The sequence below is a fragment of the Triticum aestivum genome, chromosome 3B, assembly GCF_018294505.1.
Source record: "Triticum aestivum cultivar Chinese Spring chromosome 3B, IWGSC CS RefSeq v2.1, whole genome shotgun sequence".
Taxonomy (NCBI): domain Eukaryota; kingdom Viridiplantae; phylum Streptophyta; class Magnoliopsida; order Poales; family Poaceae; genus Triticum; species Triticum aestivum.
The window spans coordinates 731,318,685-731,328,236 of record NC_057801.1 but is presented as its reverse complement, the minus strand read 5'-3'; positions in this window follow the sequence as shown (position 1 = coordinate 731,328,236).

Below are 9,552 nucleotides of genomic sequence, written 5' to 3'. Positions count from 1 at the left end.
AAGAAACTGCTTATACTATGCATTGGCCTTTACTATGTGTGCATGAATTGTTCTTTTATGACATGCCGATGGACAGGAAGAGAGTTAGACTTCGTTGTTGCATGATATATGTTACTTTGTGCTCACTACTAAATTACAAATCATTGTTAATTAAAATTGGCTTTGATATACCTTGGGATCCGGGTGGATTCATTACTTGAGCACTAAATGCCTAGCTTAATGGCTTTAAAGAAAGCGCTGCCAGGGAGACAACCCGGAAGTTTTAGAGAGTCATTTATTTCTATTGAGTGCTTTTATATAGTTTAAAAACAAAAAGATAAAGAGGGGAACCTAAAAACTTTTCAAAAAGGAAAGTGAAAGTAAGAAAGACAAGCATTGTTGAAGTGGGAGCTAGCCTTGAACTTTTTTCATGCTCACGGAAACTTTGTGAATCTTGATTACAGAAACTTTTCATCAAAAATAATTATCCCCTTGTACAATTCCATTGTATTAAAAAAATAATGTGCCAAGGTTTGCCTTTAGGATGTTTACAATGCTTGTTGGTTTGTACGATGCAGGACAGAAACTTTGGCTGTAGAGCTCGATTTTACATTTTTTACCGGAATGCCAAATGGTTCTGATTCCTTTTGAACTGTATTTCTATGCAACTTGTTTATTTTCCTAATTTTGGTAGAATTTTGGGGGTACCATAAGTATGGTGGATGTTCAGATTGCTACAGACTATTCTGTTTTTGACAGATTCTGTTTTTGATGCATAGTTTGCTTGTTTTGATGAATCTATCAATTTATATTAGTGGATTAAGCCATGGAAAATTTATATTACAGTAGACACAATGCAAAAACAAAATATAAATTGGTTTGCAACAGTACTTAGAGTGGTGATTTGCTTTATTATACTAACGGATCTTACCGAGTTTTCTGTTGAAGTTTTGTGTGGATGTAGTGTCTAATCGAGGATGTCTCGATATGAGAAAAAGGAAGAGAGGCAAGAGCTCAAGCTTGGGGATGCCCAAGGCACCCCAAGCAAATATTCAAGGAGATTCAAGCGTCCAAGCTTGGGGATGCCCCGGAAGGCATCCCCTCTTTCTTCAACAAGTATCGGTATGTTTTCGAATTCGTTTCGTTCATGCATTATGTGCAAGTCTTGGAGCGTCTTTTGCATTTAGTTTTCATTTTTTTTATGCACCATGCTGGTATGAGATAGTCCTTGGTTGATTTATAGAATGATCATTGCACTTCACTTAAATCTTTTGAGTATGGCTTTATAGAATGCTTCATGTGCTTCACTTATATCATTTGAAGTTTGGATTGCCTGTTTCTCTTCACATAGAAAACCGCCATTTGTAGAATGCTCTTTTGCTTCACTTATATTTGTTAGAGCGTGGGCATATCTTTTATAGAAAGAACTAAACTCTCTTGCTTCACTTATATCCTTTTAGAGAGATGACAAGAATTGGTCATTCACATGGTTAGTCATAAAATCCTACATAAACTTGTAAGATCGCTGAATATGATATGTTTGATTCCTTGCAATAGTTTTGTGATATAAAGGTGGTGATATTAGAGTCGTGCTAGTTGAGTAATTGTGAAATTGAGAAATACTTGTGTTGAGGTTTGCAAGTCCCTTAGCATGCACATATGGTGAACCGTTATGTAACGAAGTTGGAGCATGAGGTGCTTTTTGATTGTCTTATGAGTGGCAGTCGGGGACGAGCGATGGTCTTTTCCTACCAATCTATCCCCCTAGGGGCATGCGTAGTAGTACTTTGCTTTGAGGGCTAAAGTAGGCTTTTGCAATAAGTATATGAGTTCTTTACGACTAATGTGAGTCCATGGATTATACGCACTTTTACCTTTCCATCATTGCTAGCCTCTTCGGTACCGTGCATTGCCCTTTCTCACCTCGAGAGTCGGTGCAAACTTCGCTGTGCATCCAAACCCCGTGATATGATACGCTCTATCACACATAAGCCTCATTATATCTTCCTCAAAACAGCCACCATACCTACCTATTATGGCATTTCCATAGCCATTCCGAGATATATTGCCATGCAACTTCCATCATCATCATATACATGACTTGAGCATTCATTGTCATATTGCTTTGCATGATCGTAAGATAGCTAGCATGATGTTTTCATGGCTTGTCTGTTTTTTGATGTCATTGCTACGCTAGATCATTGCACATCCCGGTACACTGCCGGAAGCATTCTATAGAGTCATAGTTGTAATATTGAGTTGTAAGTAAATAAAAGTGTGATGACCATCATTATTAGAGCATTGCCCCGGTGAGGAAAGGATGAAGGAGACTATGATTCCCCCACAAGTTGGGATGAGACTCCAGACTTTATGAAAAATAAAAGAGGCCAAAGAAGCCGAAATAAAAAAAGAGGCCAAAGAAGCCCACCAAAAAGAAAGAAAAAAATGAAAAAAATGAATGAAAAATAAAAGTAAAAAAAATGAGAGAAAAAGAGAGAAGGGGCAATGTTACTATCCCTTTACCACACTTGTGCTTCAGAGTAGCACCATGTTCTTCATAGAGAGAGTCTCCTATGCTTTCATTTTCATACTAGTGGGAATTTTCATTATAGAACTTGGCTTGTATATTCCGATGATGGGCTTACTCAAACGCCTGAGGTCTTCTTGAGCAAGCAAGTTGGATGCACACCCACTAAGTTTCCAGTTTGCGCTCATGTATTGCGTAAGAGTTGAAAAAGTTGAAGCGCGTTAAAAAGTATGAACCAATTGCTCGGCTCGTCATCCGGGTTGTGCATGATGGGAGTATTTTGTGTGATGAAGATGGAGCATAGCCAGACTATATGATTTTGTAGGGATGAGCTTTCTTTGGCTATGTTATTTCAATAAGACATAATTGCTTGGTTGGTATGCTTGAAGTATTATTGTTTTTATGTCAAATGATAGACTATTTCTTTGAATCACTCGTGTCTTAATATTCATGCCATGATTAGACATATGATCAAGATTATGCTAGGTAGCATTCCATATCAAAAATTATCCTTTTTTATCATTTACCTACTCGAGGACGAGCGGGAATTAAGCTTGGGGATGCTGATACGTCTCTGTCGTATCTATAATTTTTGATTGTTCCATGCCAATATCTTCAACTTTCATACACTTTTGGCAACTTTTTATATTATTTTTGGGACTAACATATTGATCCAGTGCCCAGTGCCAGTTCCTGTGTGTTGCATGTTTTATGTTTCGCAGAAAACCAATATCAAACGGAGTCCAAACGGGATAAAAACGGACGGAGAGTTATTTTGGAATATTTGTGATTTTTGGGAGGTGGAATCAACGCGAAACAGTGTCCAGGGTGGCCACGAGACAGGGGGGCGCCCCCCCCCTGGGGCGTGTCTTGGGCTCTCGTGGGCCACCCATAAGGCGATTGAGGCTCTACATTTGCCGCAAGAAAGCTAATTCTATGGGAAAAATATGGGCGAAAGATTCACCCCAATCGGAGTTACGGATCTCCAGATATAAAGGAAACGGTGAAGGGGAAGGATTAGGGAACGCAGAAAGAGAGAGATAGATCTAATCTCGGAGGGGCTCTTGCCCCTCCCACGCCATGTGAGCCAAGGACCAGAGGGGAAACCCTTCTCCCATCTAGGGTGAAGGTCAAGGAAGAAGAAGAAGAAGAAGGGGGGCTCTCTCCCCCTTGCTTCCGGTGGCACCGGAACGCCGCCGGGGGCCATCATCATCACCGCAATCTTCACCAACACCACTGTCATCTTCACCAACATCTCCATCACCTTCCCCCCTCTATCTACAATGGTCCACTCTCCCGCAACCCGTTGTACCCTCTACTTGAACATGGTGCTTTATGCTTCATATTATTTTCCAATGATGTGTTGCCATCCTATGATGTCTGAGTAGATCTTTGTTGTCCTATTGGTGGTTGATGAATTGCTATGATTGATTTAATTTGCTTGTGGTTATGTTGATGTCCTTTGGTGCCCATCATATGAGCACGCGCGTGGATCACACCATAGGGTTAGTTGTATGTTGATAGGACTATGTATTGGAGGGCAAGAGTGACAGAAGCTCCATACTAGCATAGAAATGGATACATACGGGATTGAAGGGGGACCAATATATCTTAATGCTATGGTTGGGTTTTACCTTAATGAATGTTAGTAGTTGTCGACTGCCAATAGTTCCAATCATAAGTGCATAGAATTCCAAGTCAGGGATGACATGCTAGCAGGGCCTCTCCCACATAAAAACTTGCTATCGGTCTAGTAACGTAGTCAATTGATTAGGGACACTTTCACAACTCCTACCACCACTTTTCCACACTCGCTATATTTACTTTATTGCATCTTTATCTAAACAGCCCCTAGTTTATGTTTACGTGCTCTTTATTTTCTTGCAAACCTATCCAACAACACCTACAAAGTACTTATAGTTTCGTACTTGTTCTAGGTAAAGCGAATGTCAAGCGTGCGTAGAGTCGTATCAGTGGCCGATAGGACGAGATAATATTTGTTCTACCTTTAGCTCCTCGTTGGGTTCGACACTCTTACTTATCGAAAGAGGCTACAACTATCCCGTATACTTGCGGGTTATCACCCTGCGACTGCCCGCCGATGCCATGAAGAATGTCCACCTAGAGGTGACGCTCGCCGTGAGGCGCCTCGCCCTGCAAGAATTCGTCGACCTACAAATCCACGTGTACGAGCAAATCATGTACATAAGTATCTACAAGGCCAGTGAGGACGCTGAAATGTTGGCCTCCTTCAGCCGGCTAGAAGCCTTGGATACCTTTGCTTAGAAGCACCTTGACCTCGCCACAAAAGCCGCCTCTCCTTAGTCGTCGGTCGGTGGCCCGGTGTCGGTGTACTAAAGGAAGGGCTCTCCTTTGTACCCCTATACTTGTGCACGGGCAGTCGGAGCCGCGCCCGTAGCCACACTTAGTGGGGCAGAGGAGGGAAGCGGAAGGCACAAGACAATCAAAGCAATACCAGGACCAGAAACACAAAGAGCAAGGGGGCAAGGTAGACTCCCCCGGCAAGACCCTTGCCGGGGGCAGTTTCTATAGCCCCGGCAAGGGCCTTGCCGGGGCAACATGCCCAATGCCAGCGGAGCGCGCCACCCTTGAGCCCAAGGGTTCCAAACACCATCAACCATGCTGGAACCAAGGCTTGGGAGGCACCTCCATGATGGCATGCAGATCTTTGTGAAGATCTTAAACACACAAGATCGTATGAGGATCAGAAGATGACAATCCTCGGCAAGATCCTTGCCGAGGAAATCCACGAGACCTCTGGCAAGATCCGTGCCAGAGACGACCATGATGCCACGGCAAGACCCTTGCCAGGGTCCCGGCAAGACCCTTGCCGAGGATATCCACGGGGCCACAGCCAGGCCCATGCCCGCCAAGATTCCACCATCAGTCCCATGCAGCTGCCAGCCCACCAACTAGGCGAGCACCTGCGTGTCGATGTGAGGCCTCCAGGCCAACTCAGCAAGCGCCTACGTGGTGGCATGCAGATCTTCGTGAAGACCCTACCACCATGCCAACTCAGCAGCCTGCCAGCCTACATCGCACCGCACGCCTCGTTGCACTGGACGCGTGTCGGGCAAGATGGAGCGGCGACGGATGGGACGGGCCTGGTTTCCGTCCCCAATAAACCAAGGGGACACCTAAGAGGGGCACATTTAATGCATCTTGTCCCGTAATGACAAGCGATAATCTCAGCCACTATACACCTTTCCACCTCATGTGCCACTGTGGCGTCTCCTTCGACTATAAAAAGCCCGAGGCATACTGGAGAGGGATTCAGACCCTTGGACAAGTTACAAATCGTAGCAAGCTCAAGAACTCCAAGAACACTCAAATAGACACTAAAGCAGGACTAGGGTATTATGCATCCTCGCGGCCCGAACCTAGGTAAACGATCTTTGTGCTTGCTGACTGCTAATCCCGCTCTTTCTATAACCTTGCGCTCGCCGAACCGTAGTAAGGATTCCAGTGATCCCATAGGTGTCGTTTTCCACCGACATCTTTGGAGTGCCAGGTAGGGGATTGCCACAGTTGTGAAAATCTGGTTTAGTAGTTAGTTTAGCAGTTCTTCATCGCCATGTCTCCCAAGAAGAAGAAGACGATGGCGATCGGTTTGTCTGGGGCCGGGCAGCCCGTACCAGTGCGGGCAAGCAGCAGGGTGATCGCGGACGGAAGCTGAGGCGCAGCCCGCGAACACCCGCATCGCTCTGGTAGCTAAAGCCTGGTGAGCGGCGTCGTTCATGCACGAGACGATGAGCCGCACGCCGCCAAATACAAAGACGGAGTTGGGCCTCCCGCAGGTGGCGTGGGGCCCTGCAGGGCCATCACCGTGCCACCTGCCGGTGGCGCGTCGACCTCCAAGACACCTACGCCGGTGCCCATGGTGCACTCTTCCCAAGTTGTGCGCGATGAGCAGCGTCACAATGTTGGTGACCCCGGGTGCCACCGTGGGAAGAGCCCTGCGTATCACTCGCGGGACGAAGAAGGCCAGCATGCACGCCGAAGTGCTGGGAAAAATGGCGTATGGCCGTGAGGCCCTAATAGAGGTCCTTCTAACGTGGTTAGAACTCGGAGCGCGTCACGGTCCATGCAGCTTTCGCCACCACCCACCCCAGCAGGAGCTTTGGCGCACGCGCAGCTGCTTCTCGACTTTCCTCCTGCTGCGGAAAGGCTCAACGAGTGGAGAACCACCATCCGGAACCTCGTCGGCGTCGCCAACCAAGATGAGCCGTGACCGGCAGGGCCCTTAGGCCGACACTCCATCGAGCCACCGCATGCCAGTGGTGGAAGGGCTGGAGGTCATGCAGCCACGATGCACTCTCCTCCCCCAAGCCAGTTACCGCGGGTGTCGGTTCGTCGTGATGACGCTTGTGATAACATGTCCATAGCATCGTCCGACCCATGGCCCCACCGCGATCAGTGCCAAGTTCTTCGGGAATGATCCCATGAAGATGATTGAACCACCATCGAGTGCCGGCGCGAAGCACGCCACCAGTCAGATATGCGGGCAGGGCCCACTATGGACCACCTGGCACCAAGAGGCTATGGTGGCCTACCCTATGAGGTGGGTTGCCCAGCTTTTACATGGGAGCTGTGGCAGTTCTAGTGGCCCTCCCACCGCACGTTCAAGCCCGACGTTGGCGAGAAGTACAACAACAAGACTCACCCGTCGGAGTTCCTCAATGTCTACACCATTGCGATGCAAGCTGCTGGAGCTCGCGACGAGAAGGCGCTTGCCAATTACTTCCCGTTGGCACTTAATCCCAACGTCATGTCATGGTTGATGAACTTGCTAGCGGATTCCATTTCTTCTTGGTCGGATTTGTGCCATGAGTTCATTGGCGCCTTCACTAGGGGCCATCAAGCTCATGGCCAGGCAAGCGATTTGCATATCATTCCCCAGAAGGAAGGTGAAAGCCCGCGCAAGTACATACAGAGGTTCAGCCGGGTGTAGTACAACATACCAGACGTCCATCCCGCCACCGTGATCAGCGCATTCCATCAGAATGTGCGCAACCGCAAGATGTGTGAAGAGCTGGCGATGAACAAGGTCAAAGATGTGGCCAAACTTTATGTTCTGGCCGATAGGTGCACTCGAGCTGAAGAGTGGAGGAACTACCCCGGCGAGAACGCTGGTGCGGAAACTGATTTCACAGACAAAGACACCGCCGCCCTGATGAAGAAGGGTCGGCGCCACAACAGAAAGCGCAAGGGCAAGGCCGTGCTTGTCGTCGAGGGATCCGATGATGCCAGCGCAGCCAAGAAGGCCAAGGCAAGCGACCCCGACAAGGAAGTTGTCAGGTGCACCGCTTGCCGGGCCTTGGCGGCTGCCGACAAGCCAGGAAGCTCCGACAAGCGGTACTGCAAGATCCACCGCACCAACGGCCACGACCTCCAGAACTGCCGACAAGTTGAGCTGCTTGCTGAGAAGCAAAGAGCTGAATATGAGAGGCGGGACAACGAGAAGGGTCAGGACAGTGCCGGAGGATCCGGCAAGAAGCGCGGCGGCCAAGAAGGCCACCGCGGCAAGGATAACCAGCAAGAGTGGCCCGCCCGAGGCTGCAACAAGAAGCAACAAGAGGATGATCATGACGAGGACGACGAGTCTAGCGACCATGAGTTCTAGAAAGCCATGGAGTCCATGTACGTCGACGATGGTGCCTCGATGTACACCTCTCACTGCCAGCTCAAGCAGTGGGCGTGAGATTGTAGCGGTGGAGCCATCAGTCGGTGCTCAGAAGCCACTGAAGTGGTCCAGCACGCCTATCAATTTTGACGCCGAGGACCACCCTGATCACACAACTGTGGTTGGGTGTCTACCGTTGTCGGTTTCGCCAACGATATGCAACCTCAAGGTGACGAAGATGCTAGTTGACGGCGGGGCCGGTCTGAACTTGATCTCGCCTATTGTGATCAAAAGGCTGCAGATTCCTGATGGAGGTCTCGAAGAGACGGGCACATTCCAAGGGGTCAACCCAGGAAGGAGTCAGTCGAAGGGCAAGGTCACACTGCTCGTGATGTTTGGAAGAGAGTTGAACTACAGGACGGAGAAGATTGTCTTCGATATAGCCGAGATCCCCTTGCCCTAAAACGGGATCCTCGGCAGCCCGACACTAGCCAAGTTCATGGCAGCGTCACATTACGCCTACAACACGCTGAAGATTCCTGGGCCGATGACCGTCATCACCATCCCCTCCAACAAGAAGGACACGTGATTCTGCGCTGACCAACTCTACCGGGAGGCGGTTGCAGTGACTGCCGCCAAGGCACTTGCAACTTCCGCCAAATCCCCAAGAGGTAAGAGGACTGGCAAGACCTCTCGCACCCACTCCGGCAAGCGCACCTCTTCGGAGTGCTGTGCTCCCGTCGAGGACGTGCCAGAGAGCTCCACCGGCAAGAGCAAGAAATCCAGAGCTGCACCACTAGAGACCAAGTAGGTGTCCGTCAAGGAGGATGGCACGGGAGGGGCTTTCACCATAAGCTCCACCCTTGATAGCAAATAGGAAGGCGCGCTCGTCACTTTCCTGCGGGCGAATGTCGACGTGTTTGCATGGCAAGCATCTGACATCCCCGGCGTTCCCAGGGAGGTGATTGAGCACCATCTTGCTGTCTGTCCTCATGCGCGACCCGTCAAGCAGAAGGTGAGGAAGCAAGCTTTGGAAAGGCAGGAGTTCACCATAGATGAGATCAGGAAGCTGGAGGCGGCAGGCTTGGTGAGAGGGGTACTCCATCCGACGTGGTTGGCCAATCCGGTGGTGGTGCGCAAGGCAAATGGGAAGTGGAGGCTGTGTATTGATTACACAGATATCAATAAGGCATGTCCAAAAGACCCTTTCCTGTTGCCGTGCATTGACCAGATTGTTGACTCCATGGCCGAGTGACCTGTTATCATTCCTTGACACCTACTCGGGATACCACCAGATCTTCATGACAAGAGAAGATGAAGAGAAGATAGCATTCATCACCCCATGTGGTACGTATTGCTTTTTACGGATGCCTTTCAGGTTGAAGAGTGCTGGCTCAACATT